General features: G+C 41.4%; 1 protein-coding gene across 1 annotated transcript in view; it reads right to left on the reverse strand.

Moving 5' to 3' along the window:
• Positions 1-24,320, reverse strand: part of LOC111870344 (chaoptin) — a 568,027-nt gene that overhangs the window by 487,592 nt on the left and 56,115 nt on the right. Inside the window, exon 2 of the mRNA XM_033753788.1 lies at positions 20,527-20,638. The gene's annotated coding sequence lies outside the window, so the exon portion shown is untranslated. The remainder of the gene's footprint in view (positions 1-20,526; positions 20,639-24,320) is intronic.

Genomic DNA, 24,320 nt, shown 5'->3' on the forward strand with positions numbered 1-24,320 from the left:
CGGATCCCATAGAAAAAACTTTCATTCTTGTAGTGTATTGTTATAGCCGCGTGTTTTGTAGTTCCGATGCCTAGCACTGGATATCTGTTATTGCTGTCACGGGCTTAAGCGGGAAGGGGTTTACCAAACTGTTGTATAGCAATGAGTATCCACGTTACAATATATATTGTAGCGTGTAGAGCCGTTTCTAGGCAATGATTCAGTAAACATGTTCCCGCCGCAACAAACACGCATGAAACAACATAGGTAGGGTTGGAGATAGTGTTTTCTACTCGGTACAAGTAAAGGTATTATAAGGAGGAAAATCGGAGCAAAAGGAGGCAGTTAGAAGGGAGCAGCCATTCAGAGAAGACCTGAGCACCGAAGGAGAGGAATAACCATTGTTGTAACCGTTACCAGGAGACGTCTAGTAACAGACTGAGAACACTAATCTGTGTGTTTCAGTGATTTGCAAAGTGGGAAATTAGCAATGGCGCTATAATTAAGTGTAATTATGAGCTGCATATTAGGAGTCAGTAAATATAATATCCAATACAAAACCCCGTCTACAGGCATTCCATACACGTGGCAATATGTATATATTACTGACATAATTTTGTTATTTCTTCGTGCTTTGAAGAGTTATGGTGTAAATTTTGTTACCCAGACAGTAAAAGTGAAACAACGGCTGAACATGCTTCTGACCTAATACTACTAGGTTTCTGAACTTTGTCCAGTGTCTAGTATCCCGAACAGAACACCTTTCGGAAGCTGAACATTTCCGTTTTCAGATGAAACGTCCGAGAAGCTATGAAGCAATTTGATCCTACAGAATTCACAAAAATTTCCCATTGATTGAAACGTTCTCTGCATAAAGGGAAATAGAAATGTGTAAGTGCATTTGCAACTTAACCCACCCAGCATCCGAACCTTTGTGTTCTCTTTGAAATTTTAGATTACAAGATACGTAGTAGATCGGTGTTCCAGAAATTGCCTTCCAAGGATATCCGGGCTTCTGCAGATGAATTTATAAAATATTCCAAGAGTAAGGAGAAGAGTCCTTATTTAGAAGTTGATTGCCGCTGGGATAGTAAATAAATGATATGATATCCGAAAATCGTTATCGTGTTCAAAAGACTTCCCTTCCTAGTCCTTCACAAGCCATCTGCATGCTATCCTTCCATCTGAACTTAACTGTATCACATGATGTCTTTTTGAGGCTTTTTGAAAGGTTTTATATGCGTTTATAATTCCGCCATATGCGATATATTGTACACATCTCTTTCAGCGAATTCTCCTTAACTTGATCCACTTATTAATGTTTGGTGGAGAGTCTGAATGAATATGCTAGTCAAAACGTGGCTTCCTGAAGCCCTCACCTACTTCCGGTACTCTGCATCCAAATATTCTCCTCATCGCTGTGTACCAGAACGAGTGAACGGCCAGTTTCTCAATGTTATGTTTTCAAATCCTTCATTATAGTCAAGGTTAAGTATAAAACTGTTCAAAATGCAGTCGATATTTAACATAAGGTATTATTTATTTACTTTTCTTTATTTAACTGCTTGCCCGACATATTTCGAAATTTAAGCGATATCCTCAAGAATATCCGTTCAATAAATACACCAGTAAAAATTGTTCGAGGTTATTTTATACTGCTGTACACATGGCAAATAGTGTAAGACGTCAAGGCTTCCATATTTTCTAGACAATCGACTCACAGATGGCGGTGAGGTTCTCAGCCTTACACGCTTGTCCCCGGGATGATTTCTGGTACTCATTTCTGTTAGAGACTGAGTTGACCCCAGGGTTACAGTGCTGCTGGAAGGATTAGGTAAACTGAAAAAAACAGTCACCTCATCAGGAGTTAGACCCTGGACCTTCTGGCTTGTAGCATAGTGCCTCAACCAACTATGCTATCGAGTGCAGTACACTATTGTACACAGAAGCGAGGTACAAGCGAAGTAACACCGTTGAAAAAATTCTGTAATTCAAAAGCATGGATGCTTCAAATGTCAAGTAGAGATTTATTTAATATGACTCTATATGAAAACATGAATAGATGTAAATCGCATTTAATTTATTATTAATAAGAGGGCTAAAGCGTTCTTTTCACAAAATAAAACAAACGTAATTTTAGGGTTTATATAAAAATATAAAACGTTATAATTTTTTTAAAAAGATTAAAAAAGATCTTCCCATTTCTATGACAGAAGTTCATATACAATTTCAGTTAATCAAAGCAACTTCGAGGCTGTGATTTGCAGCCCGGCATGTAGAGTTTCAATGTGCTTGTTCATTTCAAGAGGACGGAGACCTGGTTTCATCCTGCATTGTAACTGAAAGAATTGATACAGCCTGCAATATTTGCTACTTTATTGAACTTCCGAATTATAACATCGTGTAGGTAGAACAAAGCCTGACATTTCGGAGGGAAATATCGTCATCATCTTCAGGGTAAAAATTTAACGATATATTTTCCAAAATCGTCCTTGGACGCGTATAGAATTTCATGAGATAACGTCGGACTTTCCCTGAATTACACGGCGACAAATCCCAAAAGGTCATAATCTTAATTGTAACCACTGTGACAACCAGGAATCCAACATTGCTTCTCTATTCATTAAGTATCGACTTGTTTGGTACACTCTGCTTCAGAAACACACGACATTCGCCGAGAAATATAACTTCTTATTGATGTAATTATGCACTGCATTTAGAAATGCGTTTTTATTATGAACCGTCATATACAGAATGTCCCAGGAGGAGAGGTCAATATTCTGGGAGATCATAGTATCAGTCATCTAAGCAGAAAATTGTATATGTACATGTGTCCCTTTCCGAACGGTTCCCAAGACAGAGCTATTTCACTCTACAGTACACTGTATACTGTGCAGACGAGCAACACGCCATCTCCTCACACGAGTTGCAAAGTGCATCGACGTTGACGGTGGATTTTCGGAAATACATATATTATCCTAGATATACTGTACCAACTTTGTCACTTGAAGAATAAATACCGGTATTAGGAACAGTACGTAATGTCTTCCTTACTAACAATTTTGGAAATTTACAATGAAAAAGTTCTATCACCGAAACCATTCGGAATAGGATACATGTACATTACAATTTTTTGTTTACAATTACCAATACTAGTATATCCCAGAATATCTGCCTTTCTTCTTACGATAACCTGTGTATGTGAGCCGCCATAGCTCTTGCGGTTTCTCACAAAATTTAGTGCAACAGTCAGCCAAACAGAGGGGGAATGAACGAATTCAGCTGCACTCCTGATATTAGCGATCCATTTATATCATATAGAGTTCTTCTGTTCTGCCTTTGTACAATCCTATTGCAGTTAACAAGATATACCCTAGTCTAGGAGTACTTCTCCAGCCAGCAAATCATTTAGAAACAACTGGCGTAACATCCGCTGAAAGTACAAAAGGAAATCCCATAATTTCTTACATAACTTTTCTTACTATCAACTTCCACTCCTTTCTCATGAATTCCTTTCCAATCCTACCTGTTATCGAATGATACGTTGAAGCCGGCGTTTCGCCACCTTCCGTGAATGGCAAGCGAAGTCAACAGTAAACCGTCTCTTTTACATAATGGGTAGCGAATCATGTATCCTCAATAGAATATTACCAGCACTCACGGAATAGACATGATATATCGAAACAAAATACTGCTCTTTCCTTCGACACGTATTACAAAACTTCCTTTCATGAAAGGTGCAAAATATTTACTGTGCAATTGCAATGGGAAATCTCATCCTTGCAGAGCATATTTATCTCCATAGAAGGAAACACGTGCCCTATAGTGAGTTTTATAGCCATTCTGCTTTCTTGTAGAACCTGTGATCTCGTCACAATTTAACCACATGATCTTCTCAGTACCTTATGTCTCTGAGACCTGGCCACTGTCAAGATCGCATGAAAGACTGTTAAGTATATTTGAAAGGAGGATCTTGAGATATATCTTTGGACCAGTGGAAGAAAATGGAATATGGAGAAAGAGGTATAACCATGAGCTATACAAACTATTTAATGAACTAGACATTATTGAATTTACATGTATAAAGGTGAAAAGGCTTGAATGGGCTGGACACATAATACTTGGCAGCGAGAATAGAACGATTAAGAAAATACATAATACTAAACCAGAAGGAAATAGGAGAGTGGGAAGACCAAGATTGAGAAGAGAAGAATGTGTGTGGTAGGACATAAGAATTTTGGGTGTAAAGAACTGGAGGAATGTAGCATCGAATGGAGAAGAATGGCGAGCAATCCTGAGGAAGGCCAGGGCTCGCAAAGGGCTGTCGTGCCAGTGATGATGATGATGATGATGATGATGATGATGATCTCAGAAAAGCGTTCCATTAAGTCAGCGCATTTCTCCCTCATTACAGTAAGTACTATCTCATGGAAGAGAACCGTGCAGAGTGTTATCTCAGACCTGTTTTATTTCTGGCGTGATTTCCTGAAGCGATAAGGGAAGCCATCCAAGATACCTTACTCCCATTTCAACTCTATACAACTTCTCGGATTACAACCAAGTTCCTCACTTTGCAATTTATTCTATTCTTAATTATGTTGATGAGCTGCCCTAGACCCAAAATTTCTCCCCAGTACTTCGTCTCCAAACATTTCATGGCGTGTACTCCACTCGAAAATATATGCCTACAGAATTCAGGAGGAAAGATCGCTGAAGTTGCATTGCCTATGCAAACTGTCACGTGTTTAGGGTTGTGACTATACAGGGGGTATGGATTGGCGAATGAATTTATTGACAACTTATACACCACTCGGAACTACAAGAAATTACAGCGCTATTACTGGTATCCACATTTTACAAATCACTAATTCATGTTAAGCACTCTCAGTCTTCACTAGGCGTTTCCTGGCGACAGCTTCTAACAGAGATTCTTCAGCTTAAAACTCTCAAACCCTCTTGTCACAACAGAACTTGTGCAGAACTCTCGTCAAGTGTCAACTCATCTATAGCGCCATCTCTTCTCAGCCTCATTTACAGAACTCGACCCAACTGCCAGCCCTCAAGTGACAAACTCAGCCGGTCTGGGGTCCTCGCTATGTAGCCTCGGAGCGGACCGAACAGAAAACACAGCATCCACGAGATTTTCTGTTGTTGTTATGGGCGGTTATCTAGCGAGAGCACGGATATCACTGACGTGTCTATAGGGCCGTTACTAAACAATGCATGTTTCTTCTCGCGAGCGTTGCATATCTACAGTACTATACGCTAAACTATTTTAATGCTCAGTTTCACGTTAAGAAAACGAGTAACTCGACCGTCTTGGACGACACCGAGATGTCATTCTGCCCATAAACTTAGCATACGTGAGTAACAAATTTATGGGGAGAGATTTGGTTATCTGTTCGAAAACTTCAATCGGTACACAAGAATCAATCTCTGCAGGTGAATGCATATCACTCACTCCTGGAGCTGATACCTCCTTTAAAAGCCGCCAATTGTGCAGATACTCAAGAAATTCCCAAAGTTTTATGGAACCAGAAGGTTTATCACCGAGTACACACGAGCCCTCCAACTGTCCCTATCATGAGCCAGATCAATCCAATCTATAATATCCCATCCTATCTCTCTAAGATTCATTCTGATATTGTCCACCCACCTACATCTTGGTCTTCCCTTTGGTCTCTCTCCTTCTGGCTTTACCACCAATATCCTATACGCATTCCTCGTCTCCCCCATTCATGCTACATGACCTGCCCACCTCATCCTCCTTGACTTGATCATTCTAATTATACTTGGAGAAGAGTACAAGTTATGAAGCTCCTCATTATGCAGTTTTCTCCAACCTCCTGTCAATTCATCTCTCTTCGGTCCAAATATTTTCCTCAACACCCCGTTCTCAAACACCCTCAGTCTATGTTTCTCCCTTAATATCAGAGACCAATTTTCACACCCATACAGAACCACACGCAAAATTGTATTTCCGCATATTCTAAGATTGTATGTGTGATTCTGGACAACAGACGAGAAGACAAAAGGTTCTGGACTGAATGGTAGCAAGCATTACCTGAGTTCAATCTCCTCTTAATTTATTACTGTATCAGGTTTTGATCTGTTATCCTCGTTCCCAAATTTCTGAACTGTGCTACATTTTCAAAACATCTGTTTCCTATTTTTATGTAATGATTTTGCCCTGCATTTTGGTGACGAGACAACAACATATACTTAGTTTCCTCTGTGTTTACTTCTAGACCAACCTCTTTACTTGCGTCAATTAAAGTTTGTGTATTTTTCTTTAATGTATCTATATCATCACTCAGTAGATTCACATCATCGGCGCAGACCAAAAGCTGATGTGTCCCGTTTGATTTCAGTTCCACCTGTTCTTCTTGGACCTTCCTAATGGCATATTCAAAAGCAAAGTTGAAAAGAAGTGGCGATAAAGCATCTCCTTGTTTTAGACCATTCTGGATAGGGAAATTATCAGACGAATGTTTACCCATACGGACTTTACCATATGTTACTTTTAAACAGATTTTAATATGCCTAACTTGTTTCATGGGTATCCCAAACTCTTATCAGAATATTGTAAAATACTTCCCTCCTAACTGAATCATAGGCTTTCTTGAAGTCTACAAATAGCTCATGTATCGTCTCATTGTACTCCTGCACTCCCGCTAAATCTAACTAACATTTTGAGATTTCTTCCACCACTGCCTTGAGCGAATCTGCCCTATATATATTCTAACATTCCAGGTACCGAATAGATCATTGAAGGTCGCGGTGCGAGGGCCGGTTTTTATGGCTCACCACTCATACTCATACAACATTCCAAGTATCAAATCTCATATCCATTTTCTTTTGCTTAGGTCGTTTATCCACAGTATATATCCTGGTCTGAGGCTTCTTGAACATTTTCGGAATAAGCTTATTTTTACGGTGAGGAGCTGCTAGCCCCACGCCCAACCATTTAACTGAAGGACCACCCCTTGTCGGCTGTCCGCGAATGCTTATTCAATATATTCGCAGCTTCCCTCCATACCTGGAGGGTGTCTCCTTCATCCGCAAACTGAGGGACCGCAATGCTGTGGTGAAAAGGGACCCCCCTAACATGGAAGTGAAAGCATATGCTTTTTATTCTGGAAGTGCCGAGTACAGAATTTGGGGCCTATAACATCATGCTCGAGAGCTTGTGGGATTAACGACGTCAAATTTACCTTTATTGCATTTTCACTAAATTGCGCAATTTCAATTTTCGCAAATTCTTTATGTTTTTGCCGGAGTTTTAATTACATTTCCCCCACAGAAGACAATACGCAATAACTTATTCCACAGGTATTAACTCCATTGTGTGCTTCGGTTTTATGAAAAACTATTTATGTGAATGAATTAGGCCGCGCCATAGCTCAAGGGGTTAGTCGCTGGCTTCCCACCGCGGCGGCCCGGGTTCGATCCCGGGTCTGGTGGACAAAGTGGCACTGGGGCGGGTTTTCTCCGAGTACTTCGGTTTCTCCTGCCAATTTTCATTCCACCAAAATTATCCATCATCATAATCACCCGGGGCAGGTACAATAGGCCAATCGGTGGCCGCCGTGCCGAGTGGACCCAGTTGGACTTCATCCCCCACTAAGCGAAAAAGAAACAATTAATTAATTACGTGAATGAATAACACAAAAATTATAGTTATTATGAGTATTTAGAATAGCTGAAAATTGTAACAGATTTGATCAACGGGTTGCCAGGCATCAGCTCTGTAAACACGGTCAAACACCTAACAATAGTTGAGACTGTGTTTTCTATGTCGTCCTCACCAAGCAGCGGTGGAACAGAGGGATTATGCAACCCGTTTCTAAGCAACGGCTCTCTAACCACACTTCCGTGTAAGCAGTGAGACAATAGAGACGATGTTTTCCGTGGTGTCTCTGCAGTGATAATGACAGAAGTGAATGCAGTGACAGAGTTAGTTCAAGGCAGTTACGAGTCAGCCGTAAGCTGGAGGAGTGAGTTCAGAAGAATTTTTAGTTCCGAGGTTCCAGAGTGACTGAAGACGAAATAGCAAGAAGACTTTATAGTGATTAAAGTACTAATTTATGTGTTGAGATCCGTTGCCAGGAGACGGCTAGTAAGACTAGGATTCCTAGTGCGTGTGCTACGGTGATTGGAAATTCTATAAATAAACTACAGAATTGTATATAAGTGTGACTCAGAAAACTTGTTAGCAAGGTGCTAATAAATCCAATCATCCGAAGCAGAACCTGTTATTTTCGTCACGCGCACCACCCTATACGTGACAATATATTCTGTGTGCTGTTCAGTCATCACATTTTAAAATTCTGAAAATATCTGACTATACGTGTGTTGTGACATGACGACTGAAAGCGGAATGACGGATCCAGAAAAGACATCCGTTGCTAGGCAACGACCGGTAAACATGTCAATAATACACAGCCCGCAATAATATAGGAATTCTTGGAGGCGGTGTTGTGTACACAGTCCATGCCGAGGTAGTAAAATGAGGACACCAAAGGAGTCGAGAACGGACACTGTCTGAGAATTCTCTAAACCGGACATTAAGAAAATATTTCTTGCTCCCACCTAAATGTAGTGCTTGTTAATACTTCCCCCGCTTTCTCTTATTTCTCTATCGGTTTATAATCATGACTTGATAAGTTAAGATTTCGAATATGGTAACGAGTCACCCAGGACGTAACTGTTAGAAGCCTTTACCAAGCAACGACTAGTAAAGACATAAAAGAATAGGCGTGTGCTATAGTGATTTCTTAAGGGTGTAGATTAGCCGTAGGGTTGTATTTGTTTGTAGTTTCGAGTTAAAATAATCCAATAAATCCAATTACCAATCCAACCCCCGTTTCTAGTCACTAACGCGTTATAATATGAATAGTTTAATATGCAAATATAGAAAATAAGCATTTTGATTGTTAAAAGGGGTGTGCATGATTTTACTGAAAACTTTGAAAAGTGAGCGGAGACGCGGGTGGGGATTTCCAAGGGCTGCGCCATACAGACATAGATTATCCGGGAAGTCTGGCAGTGTTCCTGATTATCTCCTGGGGCTTCCTCGGCAAGTTCTATGATTTATTGCTGTTGTTGATGTCAGATTGATTCGTGTGAAGGAAGTATACTTAGAACATCTGGCAGAGTAGGGCTGCTTTGTTCAGTGTGCCCCTCAGTTGAGAACTCAATCATCGCTATGTAACCTACATACGCTGGAGGCCGTCAGCAAACAAAACAAGAAACAACCACGTGGACAGCGCTGCATCCTGTCACGGATCTGATTACTGAAGCACTGGAAGGCGTGGTGCGTGGTTCTAATGAAGGCCGTGCCATTGCTCAGTCCCAGGCTTTCCATAGCGGGCGGCCGGGTTCGAGCCCAGGTCAGGTAATGTGGGATTTGTGGTGGACGAAGTAGCATTGGGTGAGGTTTTCGCAGAGTACTTCCGATTTTCCTTGCCAATTCTCATTCCACCGACTGCTCCACACTCATCTATTGTCCTGGACTAGTACAATAGGCCAAATAGTGGCCGACGTACCAAGTGGACTTAGTTTCCATTTCATGCATCCTGTTGTGTTACAATATATACAACTTCTTTATTTGACCGTCATAACACAACAATAAAAGAACTACATGTTTCGGCCACTAGTGGCCATCATCAGGCAAACACACTTCAACAAACGTACACCACTGAACTGCAGTACGCAAAATTTGATACAATGTCATAAATCATTTAAGATAATATGCAATAAGAATACAATAAGTAGGTTATTTAAAACCAACAAAAGTCATATAAAAACAAAATTAAAATTTGATTGATGTTTTTTAACATCGAATCAGTTGTTGGTTCCCCTTCACATATGTATCCGTTGACAAATAGTAAATTTCAGTGTTTCATTATACAATTGTATAGGAGGGCCAATAATTAATGGAATACTTGGAGTCTCATCATACGGAGAATTGTACGTAATGTATGGGAGGTAAACAACGACTGATCAATCAAAACATCAATCAAATTTTAATTTTGTTTTTTATATATGACTTTTATTGGTTTTAAATAACCTACTTATTGTATTCTTATTGCAAATTATCTTAAATGATTTATGACATTATATCAAATTTTGTGTACTGCAGTTCAGTGGTGTACGTTTGTTGAAATGTGTTTGCCTGGCAATGGCCACTTGTGGCCGAAACATGTAGCAGAACTACATCTGGGCATTGTCCTTCAAGTTCTTTTATTGTTGTGTTGTGACGGACAAATAAATAAGTTGTATATAAGTGGACTTAGTCTTACCCCCACCCAAAGGAATTACAAAATAAAAGCATGTTCCAATGAACTACTGCTATAAGTGATATTTTTGTGAGTTTCAAACAAGAACAACGGGATTTTCTGCGCGAACTCTCTACGCTTAAATTGATTTTTAACAAATGATGACGCGATGGATCCTGACTGCTTCTGAGGCTGGAGCCTCCCACCTCTCACCTGGGGATGGAAACAGATCCAGTCTCCGAAACCTTTTGTTATATATCTGTTTTATAATACCAGGCGATGAACAAAATCCACAAACCCAGTACTCCTTAGCTGATGACTCATATTTGCAACAATAGTTTCGTACTGATTTTCATGAAAAATCGATACGGTTAAAACAACTTATCGTACCCCCCTTGTTTACATCTTAAGTCACTCTTCCTTTAACAGAACACGGCTAATATTATATTGCTCTTAATCAAGCAGTAAACTGGTAGTGGCCAACCAAACTACCTACCATGGAACAAATTAATATTCTGTGACCACAAGCACAAATGCTCTCTTTCTAATAAAAGCCAACCCTTCCATTCGAGTGGCACGAACTCAACTGTTATACCACTTCATTATATCAGACATACCTTCAACCCTATGCAATTATTATATATCGAAATAATGTTCAATGATAGCCTGAAAGACTGTATCAAAGGGAAAGCAAATAAATCAAACAAAATTACATCTCGGTGCAACAGACGGTTGCAAAGTATAGGAAAACCAGCCTCACGCGCTTCTGTCTAGCCCCGGTGAACATACAGAATGTCACTGATACATTTTAATTTGTTACAAAAAAGCAAGTATTACAGCTACATAATTGTAACTAGTGACATTTGAATGACAAATTCTGAAAGTTTTACATGCCCTGAAGATGCTGGATGTGAGCTCCATTCGTGGCTCGACAAATGTCCAGTCTGTTCTCCAGCTCATCCCATGCTCTCTCTAACATGTCCATGTCAATTGTCTCGACAGCTGCGATAATTCTCAACTTCAGCCCATCAATATCAGCGTAAGGCTGACAACCTCACTGCCATCTGTGAGCCGACTGCCTAGAAAAAGTTGGAGCCTCAACATCTCACAACCCTATGGGCCTCCGTGGCCTGTTAAAGAAATAGCTTTACTTTACCTATACGAAGTACCACACTCACTGTCAGTCCTTTTATGAATTAAAAGTTTGTGAAGATTCAGTCCAAAGCTGAACACAGGAATCTATGAACATAGAGTGTGACAACACTGGAGTACAGGGGTGTTCAGGCTTGAACGCCTTGACGGATCTGAATTAAACTCTTAGAACATAATGAACACACTTACGCACTTCAAGAAAAGATTTATTCTTTTCTGCAGATTGGTTTAGCGGAAAATAAATTCCATTTTTTATGTTATGGCTGTAGCAGGTCCCGACACACTCGAAACCAGGGTCCCTGCAGCCTTATCCCTGACAACAGGTCAGTCAGTTTGGGCCCCAAATGTAAACAGTTTGTCTCTGGACAAAATGTTGAAAATAGTAGTAACGGTAGTAGAGCAGATTATGACAGGGTCTAGTGGTGCTGTGTTAGAGGAGGCTAAAATATTGGCCATTACAAGAATTGTCTTAAATCTCATGGAGCAAAATGGCCGCTAGAATTCATAGGCTCCTCGAGGTCATAGCATTTAATGCGAATGGCATTGCTAGGCTCAGTAAACAGCGGAAAGACCTGCATGTAGATGTCGCTCTGTTTTCAAAGACACATCTGAAATCTCATGAGAGGTCTTATTCCAAATTAACAGAGTCATCGAACCGATCACCACCCGGGCAGGAAAGGTGGAACTGCTGTTGCAGTTAGAAAAGGCATCCCCCACAACTATATAGACCTACCACCCCTTGTTTCAGTAGAAGCGACAGGGGTCTGCATACCAACTGGTGATAGTGAAGTTCTACTTGCAGCCGTTTATAAATCTCCGGGCCGTACCTGGAAAGCTGCTGACATCACCGAGCTCTTAAGCTTCAAACGAAACTCTATTCTAGCAGATGATCAGAATGCTACGCACGAATTTTGGAATAGTGCAGTTTCAAATCCTTCAGGCGAGAGACTATTGGCCTTATTCGACTTGAGCCAATTCGAAATTTCAGCACCACAATGCCCCACTTTTATTCCCCGCCGGAAAAAGTGACGTGCTGGATACTGCGGTCCATCGAAACTTCAGAGTGTCTGATGTCACTCTCTCCGACATTTCGGACTCAGATCACCTACCAATAATATTCCATATCCTAGTTCATGTCAAAATTACGAATATTTCGGTTCCTACCGAAACATTCAGATTGAAATAGGTTCCAAAGCCTCGTCTCTGAATTCATATCACCGAAAATCTAAATTAACTCGGGGTAGAAGCCGATAAAGTGGTCCACGACTTTACAACATCTCTTGCTTCGGCATATAGGCTGTCGACAAGTAAAGTTACACTGTCGGACATAAACTATCTTCCTGGGCTAGAACGGCTATTAAACAAAAACAGTGGCTATGAAAATTGTGGTAAGAAACCAGGGATCCAGCGTGTAAAATGGCAGCTAATTGGGTCACGAAGTCAATTAGGCGAATGACCCGTAAATAGGCACTTGAACGGTGGGAAACAAAGATAGGTAACGCTGAAGTTACACCTCAGGCTATATGGCTACTTGCAAAATCCCTCCTAAAGAGGCATGGACCAAGGACGTGAACTGCCATTCATGGTCCTACATGCCTTAAATTTCATCCGTCCGAGAAAGCTAACGCAACTGCTGACCGCTTGGTAAATCACTTCACACACCATAACTTGTGTGACGAAAAACGTGAACGGTGGGTGGATGCTAGGGTCCAAGCTCTGCTCCGAGCCGTAGACAACAAGGCCCATGAGAGGATAGGACCATGTGACGTACAGAAACTAATTTATTGCTTGAAATTGAGAAAGGCATGCGGAACTGATGGCATTCCAAATGAATGCCTCAGGCACCTTCCAAGGCGACCATTGATTCACTTGACACATTTGATCACTGCCTTGGGCTGTCCCATTTCCTAAGCCTTGGAAGGAAGCGAAATTCACAATGTTACCGAAACCTTGTAAGGACTCAAAATTTACGTCCGATTAGTTTCCAGTTTTGTCTTCTATTTCGCGGGTTTCCAGACGGAAACAGAAAATAAAAATTTAAATTCTGCGCACAGAATTGTTCAATTCTGATGCGTAATTATGCCATTAAAGTTATCCCTGTAACAGGCCGTGAAGGCCCATAGGTTTGTGACAGGTTGAGGTTCCCATATCGTCTAGAAAATCGACTCACAGATGGCGGTAAGGTTGACAGCCTTACGCGCCTGCCGCATTTTACACCCCAGAAAGATTCTTGGTACTCATTTCTGTTAGAAGCTGAGTCGAACCCAGGGCCATAGTGCGGCTGGTAGATTTAGGTAAACTGAAAAATATTCACTTCATCGGGACTCGATTCCGCGACCTCCCTGCTTGTAGCATAGTGCCTCAACCAACTACGCTACCGCGTGCCCCAAATTATGCCATTACATATAAAATTTAAATGCTTTTCGGAGTAACGCTCTCATTGGCTCTTTAAAATTCCGCATGAAAGCGACGAGATTCTCGGTTTACTGGGTGCAATTCCGTCAGCGTACATTTTGATGGAGACATGGCATGAACTGTCAAAAGCAATTGCCTCTTTAATTTGAGAACTGATTGTGCGTACAGCTAACTGTCATGCTGTCATGGCAGTTGCAAATTTCTTTATGTCACCAGGAGCTAGAATTTTAATGGCCAACGGAACTTCCAATCATAATCCCCACTTTGAAGGCCGCTTGAATGTGCCGGTATGTCACGTGTGTACTGCAGTGTACGCTGTCCATCAACACCAATTGTGAGGTAAATGGGTTTGAAGTTAGGGAATTAGCTGCAGTCTAAATATGACCTAGAACAAAACATATTCTGAAATTCCACTCGCAATCAAAGTAGATCTATTTCAGTCGGTGTACCGACGGCCCATTTACTGGACAGCCACGCTTCGATTACTTTCAGGGTCGAGATTTTTGTTTGTGTCCAGACCGGCTTTGGGGCTCATCAATCCTCCTATCAAATGGGTACCGAGGGCTTCTTCCCTGGGGGTATGGCGGCCTGGGCTTGAAGCTCACCAGACACCCCCACCTAGTGCCGAGATTAAGAAAGGAGGAGCTATGCCCCCACTTCCTCCTATGTCTTCATGACATAGTGTTTAACTAATTACAGGGGGAATTTTACCTTTCTAACTTAAATATTTAGCTTAGTGGGGGGTGGAGTCCAACTGGGTCCATTCGGCACGGCGGCCACTGATTGGCCTATTGTAGCCTGCCCCGGGTGATTATAATGATGGAGAATTTGGTGGAATGAAGGTTGGCAGGTGAAACCGAAGTACTCGGAGAAAACCCGACCCAGCGCCATTTTCTCCACCACAAATCCCACTTGACCAGAACCGGGATAGAACCCGGACCGCCGCGGTAGGAAGCCAGCGACTAACCGCTTGAGCCATGGTGCGGCATTTCTACCTTATATAAATGTGTGCAACAGAACACCGATAGTAAGAAAACTGCTTTATCTTATTTTCGTCCGTACTTGGAGACAGAACACTTTAGCACTCACACGACGACTAGTGCACGTGTATTAGTCCCAGACGTATCGGAATCACATATATAGCGAAATTATTACTGGCCTGTGACTCATCCTCTGTATACTTAATAGCTTTCGTCTCTTACATAGTTTATATAATTTCAGATGGGGATGCAAGGCGATGGTAACAGTAAGGCTCTTCCATATGCAACTCGACGTTCCATGCCATGGTGAGTTCAAATGGATGCAAGGTATGCAAATACGACTGAAACGAGACGTACTAAATTGTGAAGGTCTGGAATACAGACTCTGCAGCCAAACAGAGCAGCCCCTTTGTCTTCTGACTCGCATCGAAAATGAAATTTAATTTAACACAACTTACGTGTAGTATTCGTCGTTTGGCGTGTGTCCTCGTGCTATACAGAAGGGTACAGTTAGGAAATCATTGTATGTGACCTGTCACGCACTAGGAATCCCAGTCCAGGAGCAGTTCCCGTGCAGTTATGAAAGTGGTGCCACTGCGGATGTGTGTCCAACTGTGCTGCGATCGATGCCTGAATATAACACAATGTGCTGTATTTATTCAAATGTGTTCATAGAATATTCTGCATACAAGCCACGATAAGTGTCCATTTTGTCGTGCCATCTCTCAGAGCATGTTTCTATACTACTTTTTTCCTCGTAATTTTGTAGTGTACCTTGTTTTACGATCATTTCAGTACTGCGGGTATATAGTATCAGATTGTAGTATGAAAACTAGATAATAAATTTTAAAGGATTCAAAATGGTAAGTCTGGAGCTGGGATAGCGCATTCGGTATAGCGACTGGCTACGGGCTGGACGGCCGAGGGTCTGGAGTTCTAGTAACAGTAGAGTCAAGAATGTTCTCTTCTGCACATCGTCCCGAGCGGTTCTGAGGCCCACCAGCCTCCTATACAATGGATATCGGGGGTTCTTTCCTCGGATCGTGAAGCTTACTACTCACCTGAAACTAGTGCAGAGGTCAAGAAAATAAGGATGTACGCATCCACTCTCACATACGTCTTCTTGACATGGTCCTTAATTACTTAAGTAGCGGGACAACTTTACGTTTACCTTGCCTTTACCGAAGGCTGAGACCACGGCCTATTTAATATATGTCCTGGCATCTGAATGTATGCGGAATGCCTGTCAGTATAGCCAGGAACAGATGGAGGTTCACCTCCAGCACCCCCAAAGTAAAAGACTAGAACCCTAGAGCTAGATAACCTGTTCGGCGCCGCCATGTTGCACCGTCTATCAACGAACATTCATCAGGAAGCAAAATTAGACCGACTGCGTCGAGACATATGGGACAGTGGAAGTACAGAGCATGTGCAAACAAGAGGCTGGATGCAGGCGAGTGGCCAGCTTCACACTTTGGTACGCGTTGGAAGGGAGACTGGGTAAGCCGGTGCAGTGACGAAGAGCAAGTTACTGTGCCTGCCAGGAGTAGAACCCCGGTCCTGTAGCCCATAGCTTACTTACTGTACCGGCTCTGCTAACTAGGCCCCTGTTAATGATTGTTAATTATGTGTTTTGGTATGTATATTTACATCATGTTTCTCGCCTGTCTAAGCATTTGTTGCGGCCGGTCACGGTAGTCGAGCGGTTTAAGGTATGTACTGTTTTCACTCGCTCGGAAGCCGGGATCGTGAGTTCGAATCCCACTCAGGGCATGGATGTTTAGTTTGTGTACAGGTAGAGGCCTTGCGACGAGCTGATCACCCGCCCAAGGAGTCCTACTGAATGTGTAAGATCTAGAAACACCGAAGTGAACGGAGAAGTTCATGGAGGTAGGCCTAGGCCCACTGGGGCTGTAGTGCCAAGGAAAACAAAAGAAAGCATTTCTTGCATATTGCCCATTTTCGCATTATTCAGTTCATACCGGATAAATTATTTGTCACTGTTGCTGTTTGATCTTGTTAATTAAATCTCCTTTCAACCAGTAAATCTATATAAATATAATTTAATTATTGTTTTCCCGCCTCAACACAACTATCAAAATATTTTTCACATTTACTGTGTATAATGAGTGAATTGATCTTAACGGTACGGCAGTGTGCTACATGTTTCGGGTTTATAAAGCCATCATGAGGCAGTATACACTAACAACCGTTCGCAAACTATTGAATTTACTGAAGATGAACTGCATCTTCTCGACAATGATTAAAATGTAACCTACGTAGTAAACCAAAAACGTGGATAAAAACCTTAGCATTGCAAGCAAACACAGCCATTAAGAACATTACCCGAGGAAAGCGAGGCCTACATGAGGCAATTAGTTGCAAACAACATCCAAAATTAANAACAACTATCAAAATATTTTTCACATTTACTGTGTATAATGAGTGAATTGATCTTAACGGTACGGCAGTGTGCTACATGTTTCGGGTTTATAAAGCCATCATGAGGCAGTATACACTAACAACCGTTCGCAAACTATTGAATTTACTGAAGATGAACTGCATCTTCTCGACAATGATTAAAATGTAACCTACGTAGTAAACCAAAAACGTGGATAAGAACCTTAACATTGCAAGCAAACACAGCCAGTAAGAACATTACCCGAGGAAAACGAGGCCTACATGAGGCAATTAGTTGCAAACAACATCCAAAATTAATAAGTGAACAAAATCAAAAACGATATGAAACACGCAGAATGGCGCACTCAAAAAGATTTCTGTTCTGTGAACCTGCAAATACTTAGTTCAAGCCACGTCCCTTTGTCCGGTACACGGACCTTGAGGATACTCAGCCGCCACTCATAAGCAACTAACTGCAAGGCGAGTTGCTGTCGAAGTTGTCGCCACATCCAAACCTCTGGAGACCGCAAAAGCAGCAGAAGGGGAGGGGGGGGGCGACCGCAGCACTCACCATCTGGCGTTTGTGGCTCCGCAACTTGCAAGCTCACTCATTTGCTCAATGAATTATGCGGATTACTTTACAGTTCTACAGGTCCTTATAGTTGAGGCCTACTGGCTCTTGGAACCAGGATGCGTCATAAATTGTGTAGGCAAATTTGCGGCATGAAAATCCTGCGAAAGTGTGGTTGAAGTTCCCACCGTAGCATGGATATCGGAAGTTTGTTGTGACTTGCTTAATCACCACATGATGTCTATACGATGAACTGAAAATGACGTATTCACAATCCCATAGTACATGGAGTTAAATCCACAATTCGTAAATTTCTCTGCCGGGGTATTTTTAAAAAGTTTTATTTTATGGGCTAAAGTCCTTTGCTCAGTTAGTCAAGGAGTTATATATTCTCAAATGTCTGAGTGGCTATAGACGGGGTTTGCATTAGTGACTGAATTTATTGACAACTTAGGATTGTAAATACAAGTAATTATAACGATCTCGCTAATTCATGCGCTCGTCTTCTCACTACAGCACATACTAAATTTTTCAATTTGTTTTTACTAGACGTGTCCTGGTAACGGATCCCAACAATGTCCTCTTCTTACGTCCCTACCGGCTGGCGAATATCCCACAATTGACTCCCAGGCTAGCAGTAATCCCACATCAACTTCCAAGTTTTCTGATTGACTGAACTCAACTAACTACAGCTCCCAACTTGTCTCACTGATATCATCTGGATACGGACCTCACAGAAAACACCGCTTTTCATTTTTGTGGTTTGTTTGCGAAGCCGTTACTCAATAACGGTTCTTCTATATTTACTTATCTCGAGATGGTTGCCCAGTAACGTGTCTACAGTCTAAAATATTTTCAAGTTTAGGGTGCTACGCGCGACGAAAATGAGGGTTTCTAGTTCGGACGATTGAATTTATTGGCACTTCGGTTAAAATCTCTCTTAATCACATTTAAATACAGCGTTATCGTTGATTTACACAAATACTGGTCCTCTCATGGTACCGCAACTTAAACGCAGGAACTAAACAGTTTCACTGAATCACACACTCCAAGTATTACACATTAATGAAGCTTTCTAATTACACATCAAGTATTATTATCCTTCCTCGACGAACATTCCGTGGTTATCTTCCGCCGAGAACTCGGAATTCTGTCACTGTCTTGGTTAGTCAAAGTCAAAGCCACATTGCGACTGACGGTCGGTCGGTCAGTCAGTTTTGCTGTGGAGCCCCGTCTGGGGCGCCACGGGCCATGTAGAAAACACGTCCTCTATTGTTGACGAAGCTCGTTTGCTGCTCGCTGCCTAGCAATGGAAAGCAATTTGTCTATTTTTGGCCATGAATTTTTCGTCGCGGGAACGTGTTTACCTAGGTGTTCCCTAGCATATGTTTTATGAAACCCACAGGTTCAGTGTCCCGCGTTTAAGAATTCAATCCAAATTCTAACGTGAGGCAATTCAAGTAAGTTACATTTACACATAAAATCCAATAAATACAAATTTTTTACAAACTACTGTTTCCTTGGATGGGACGAGGTGTATTCTGTTAGATATTTGTTGACCATTAAGAATCACCTATAACTTCAGAGAAGAATATAGAATAAATTTCTTCATAAGGTTATAAAATGTTTACGAGATTCCACGGCATCATACCCCAGGAGACAATATTCTTCACAGTTACCGCAGTGAACCCCCGCCCCCTTCAAATATTTTGATTCTAATGCCGCCATCTCACAGACTCCTATGTATCCGAAGCGGTCTCTCTATTTTGGGTTTGTCAACTAAATTTCTACATGTACTTCTCAGGTCTTCAATGTACTGTCACGTGTCTCAGTGACTAAGACGTAGGTTTGAATTGGTGCATCTCTTTATTGGATCTTAACTAGTCGTAACTACAATTAGCTCTTACGCCTTCACTTTAACTATAGCACATAAGGCCTTCGAGATCTATTAACACTTCACAGCTGAATCCTCAAAATTTCTTTCTTCGGCGGCTTCGAGTCCTTGACTCACGGCTTCTCAGCTACGACTGACTGCAAATGACCTTCGCTGTCACTTATAAACTGTCGGCACGGACTCCATGAAAACACCTATTATCGTAGACGCGTTTACATTTCTGATGCTTAAGACTGGGTATGGCGCGGACCACATTGAAAACGAATCACGTGATAGCAATCTCGTCAGTACACTAGCGCGCTGACTGATTCCTAGCAACGAGCAATAAACGTTAGTCCTATTGTTACGTGAGCTTCAGCGAGAAGGTGTTTATCGCGCCATTGAATAGCTATATACGTTACATTATTGTTAGTGTTTCCGTGGCCTATGTTTTCAAACCGGAAACAGCAAATAATACAATCGCCACCTTGAGGTATGACGTCGTATTTTCTCCCAGACATCAATGCTGCGAGTATACCATTACCAATTAAAATTATTGAGTTCACTTTCATATCCCATGAGCATTTGTATTCTGTTATTTCCAGTCTGAAAACTATATGCCACGAAAACCCCGACAACAATTCAGACTCACGTTGTAGTTTTTTTTTCAAAATAAAATATTACTCACTTTTTGCGACACTAATACGAATGTAGAGCTATTCTAAATGATTTGGGTGGTATTAATTTTGCGAATTTTCGACGAATCTAAGTTTCTGCATTTTTGTTTCTGACTCGTAATGGAACACAACAATCTTAGAACCTGCAAAAAGTAACATATTAAATTCATTCATTAAATTTAACTTTGTGGAGGCTTACCTTTGCATGGGTTTCGGGAAATCGAAAGGAGCCCTGTGCGGTGTTCGTTTGACGCGTGTTCTGGTACACCAATCGGAATTATTCTTCTCCTGTTCGGGTCGACTTTAAAGATCTGCAAACATATGGTATATTTTACTGTTTCTGAGGCATGCATGAGACTTTCTCTTGCGACCATTTTGTACCTTCTCCTACTTGAATATATGAGGCAGAGTCATTAAATATATCACAAATAGATATACAACGTAAAACATGTCATATCAGAACCTGTAAAAAAAACATTTATTTCTCGACCTATCCTCCAGCAACATTGATACACTTGTCCCACCGCTTTACCAGTGCACCGAAACCCGCAGCACACATGTCTCTTGACTGTTGTCTCGGCCACTTCGGCTCCTCCGTTTCAAACTTCGTCATCATCGAGGTGAACCGCTTCACGCGACATACACTTCCCACCGTAAATAGGAAACATTTCTTTACGGATATATTTTGCATCGAGTTTTTTTGTCCACAAAAGAAACGAACAACAAAACGCTGCTCTTCGGTAGTACACTCCTCAAGCACGATCGTCATTTGACTACTGAAACAAGCAAATGAACATGCGCATGCGTGTCTGCCACCGAGACTGTCATGAAGATGGACTGTGCTGCTACCTAGTGATATACATAGGAAACCTATTACATCCATTGCAGCTGTTTTACTTCCATTTGTGACTTGCTCACTGACTCTCCCTTCTGTATTCATCTAGTTCCCAGGTATAAACCGTCCCCTTTACTGAAGTAAAAGTCATCATATGACACAAAGTCTTACACGGTTTATATGTCCTGATAATATTCATCCACTGTACGTGCATATTCACCATATACAGTGTCTCCAATTTGTGATTCTGCGAATTCCTTGGAAAATGGCAGGCCAAGTTGAAGATTAGTTAAGTGAATATTCAACTTTCTTAACGGCGGCACGACGGCGTGATATACTGAAACACATGAACTTGATATAGGGCAAATTTGCATGAATATTTTATAATTTCGAAACTGACACATGCTTGTGCAGATGCGCACATTATTTCAGAACATGTAATTGGATTATGCAGTTACTATGTAAAGAGTTTGCTTAGAGCAGTTTCGCCCCAGAGTTGTGTATTCCTAGGAAGACTTAATTTAATTTCGAATCATAAATCATGCATTGGAATATGCCAGTTCGGCGGCGCAAGTGAAACTTGTGTAGTGGGTCACATATATGCGCGTTTCATAAATAGTGTAAAACGTATACTTTGCACACAAACTTAAATAGTTCAAATGCAAAAAAGTACTGTTTTCAGGAACGTAATGCCATGTTGACCGACAGAATTTCACCGACGTTTCAGAGGTGTGTATTGATTCAATCATTCGAGTCGTAAATCCAACTTACCAAGAATCGACCAAGAAAGAAAAAAATTAAGTCGAAATTCAAGTGGAATAAACGACTTTACGTCCCAGAAGGCAATGCTGGTCATAGTCACTGCTGTAAGAACGTCAAATGCGCTTAATGCTATCAGATTTTTATATATTTTTAAACATTTCCCATTAAGCCCTAGAAGCAAAACTCCACGAATGCAAATTAAAACATTACTACACGTAATAGCTTCACGCAACAAGACGAAGGGGGCCGCAGTAACCACGTCACAGGACTGAATATGTTGGTGTAGCATTAAAGCTTGTGATTTCTATTCCGGAAGATTTCTGTTCGAATCTCGGCAGGGTTGCCAACTGTCCTGACGTAGGTTCTTCGTGGTTTCTCTCGGTGTTGTGTATACACAGCACAGCGGGCCAAGAAATCATAACGGACAATATTAAGAATCTCCCTAATCAAGTTACATAGGAGGCACAACATCGGCCACCTTGAAGAGAGACGACAGAGGTTATTGACACGAACCATATGGTTTATGATTTTCAATTTTTAACAAAGTTTTAAAGCTTTAAAACAAAATATTTCTATAACCAGAAAGGCTGCTGTGAGTGATAGATGGAACATTGTGTACTTGGACATTATATGTGTATTTGATATGACAACTGCTGTGATAGTGGTTTCTAAAAAGTGTTTGGTGCCTCTGAAGATGATCCAAANTCACACTTTCTCCGATGAGACGCAGCTTGTCGCCCGCTTCTGATAGTATCTTGCTTGACTTTTTTAGTTCACTTAATGGGGAGTTGAGTCCAACTGGGTCCACTCGGCACGGCGGCCACTGATTGGCCTATTGTAGCCTGTCCCGAATGATTATGATGATGGAGAATTTGGTGGAATGAAGATTGGCAAGGGAAACCGAAGTACTCGGAGAAAACCCGCCCCAGCGCCACTTTGTCCACCACAAATCCCACTTGACCAGACCCGGGATCGAACCCGGGCCGCCGCGGTGTGAAGCCAGCGGCTAACCGCTTGAGCTATGGTGAGGCCTGTTATTGCTTGGCTTACTCTTTGAATCTAAGTTTGGAGGTTGCTTTTCCTCCGATATGTCAGGCTCTCACCGAAGTACATGGCGTTAAAATTCAGGCGACAGTGCTGTTCAGCAGGGTGTTAGGTGCGGTAGATGAGCATCTAATCACTTGATGTAAAATGGACTTCTTTCTTAAAATGTCGCCATTAACTTTGTCACTAAACTATAACTCGTATCACTTCATGCTTACCTCACTATCACGTGATTCACCAAATGGTTTTCTGAAACAAACTACACTTGAGCTCAAGTAAGAAGTTGCAGCCCATCGGAGCAAGTTGCTTCTCCCCGTGGGCTCTGCTCTGTGTGAAGTTGCAAAGTTGTGCGCTCAACTTGCTGCTGGGAAGCTCCCCCAATAAAACATTATTCAGCCCATAGAAACAGCCAGGTCCAAACTCATATCTCCCAAGGAAGAAGTTGAGGGAACATCTGCTCCCTGGGTGAAGCCCTCCTACACACGCTGCTGTCCACACGGCATTGACAAATGCTGCTGTGCTTGGGCCCCTCTCATGTGTATGTAAATCCGCAATATTCGTGTTACTGACGGTAGGAAATTAATGTTAGCCACACTAAACTTCTCGCTCAGAAATATTGACCCATTGAACCTCAGTTTATATTTCATAAAATAAGAAAATGGAACTTACAACTCGCTCTATTTCGGAGCTAGCCTTTGTTTAAGATACAACGAAACTGTATATTATATCTATAAAATACAAAAATAAAACGCGTCAATTTATGAAAAAGTGTGAAAATATATTGCAAATCATTTCTTACATAGGCTTAATGCATCATAGAATTCTGCTACACTGAAATAGTCAATTAGGGTTAGGATAGTTTAGTCACACAACTGCATCTGAATCCATTGCATCTACTGACGTTAAAATTTTAATCAAATTTAGAATCACGTTCTTCTGAGAAGACTGACACTCAGTGTATCAGCCCCTAGTGCGAGAACCATTAATTTATAGAGGATATCAGTCTTGCAGTTTTATTTATCGAGGTAGTCTTTATAAATTCCTAGAATTTAACTGAAATCGTCATAGCCATTTTAAAGAAAATTGTCATTATGTTTTCTAGAACTTCTCTGAAGAGCTCACACTTACAGAGCTTGAATGTTTAAATTCAATGGGCACCGAAAAATGATGGATGAATTCTTAAAGGTAACAGGCCGTGAAGGCTCATAGAGTTGTGAGACGTCGAGGTTCCCACATATTCTCTAGACAATTGGCTAAGAGATGGCGGTAAATGGTCAGCCTTACGCACCGGCCGCACTTTATCCCCAGAAAGATTCCTGGTACTCATTTCTGTTAGAGGCCGAGTCGACCCC

Source organism: Cryptotermes secundus, unplaced genomic scaffold, assembly GCF_002891405.2.
Source record: "Cryptotermes secundus unplaced genomic scaffold, Csec_1.0 scaffold391, whole genome shotgun sequence".
In the NCBI taxonomy this organism is placed as follows: Eukaryota; Metazoa; Arthropoda; class Insecta; order Blattodea; family Kalotermitidae; genus Cryptotermes; species Cryptotermes secundus.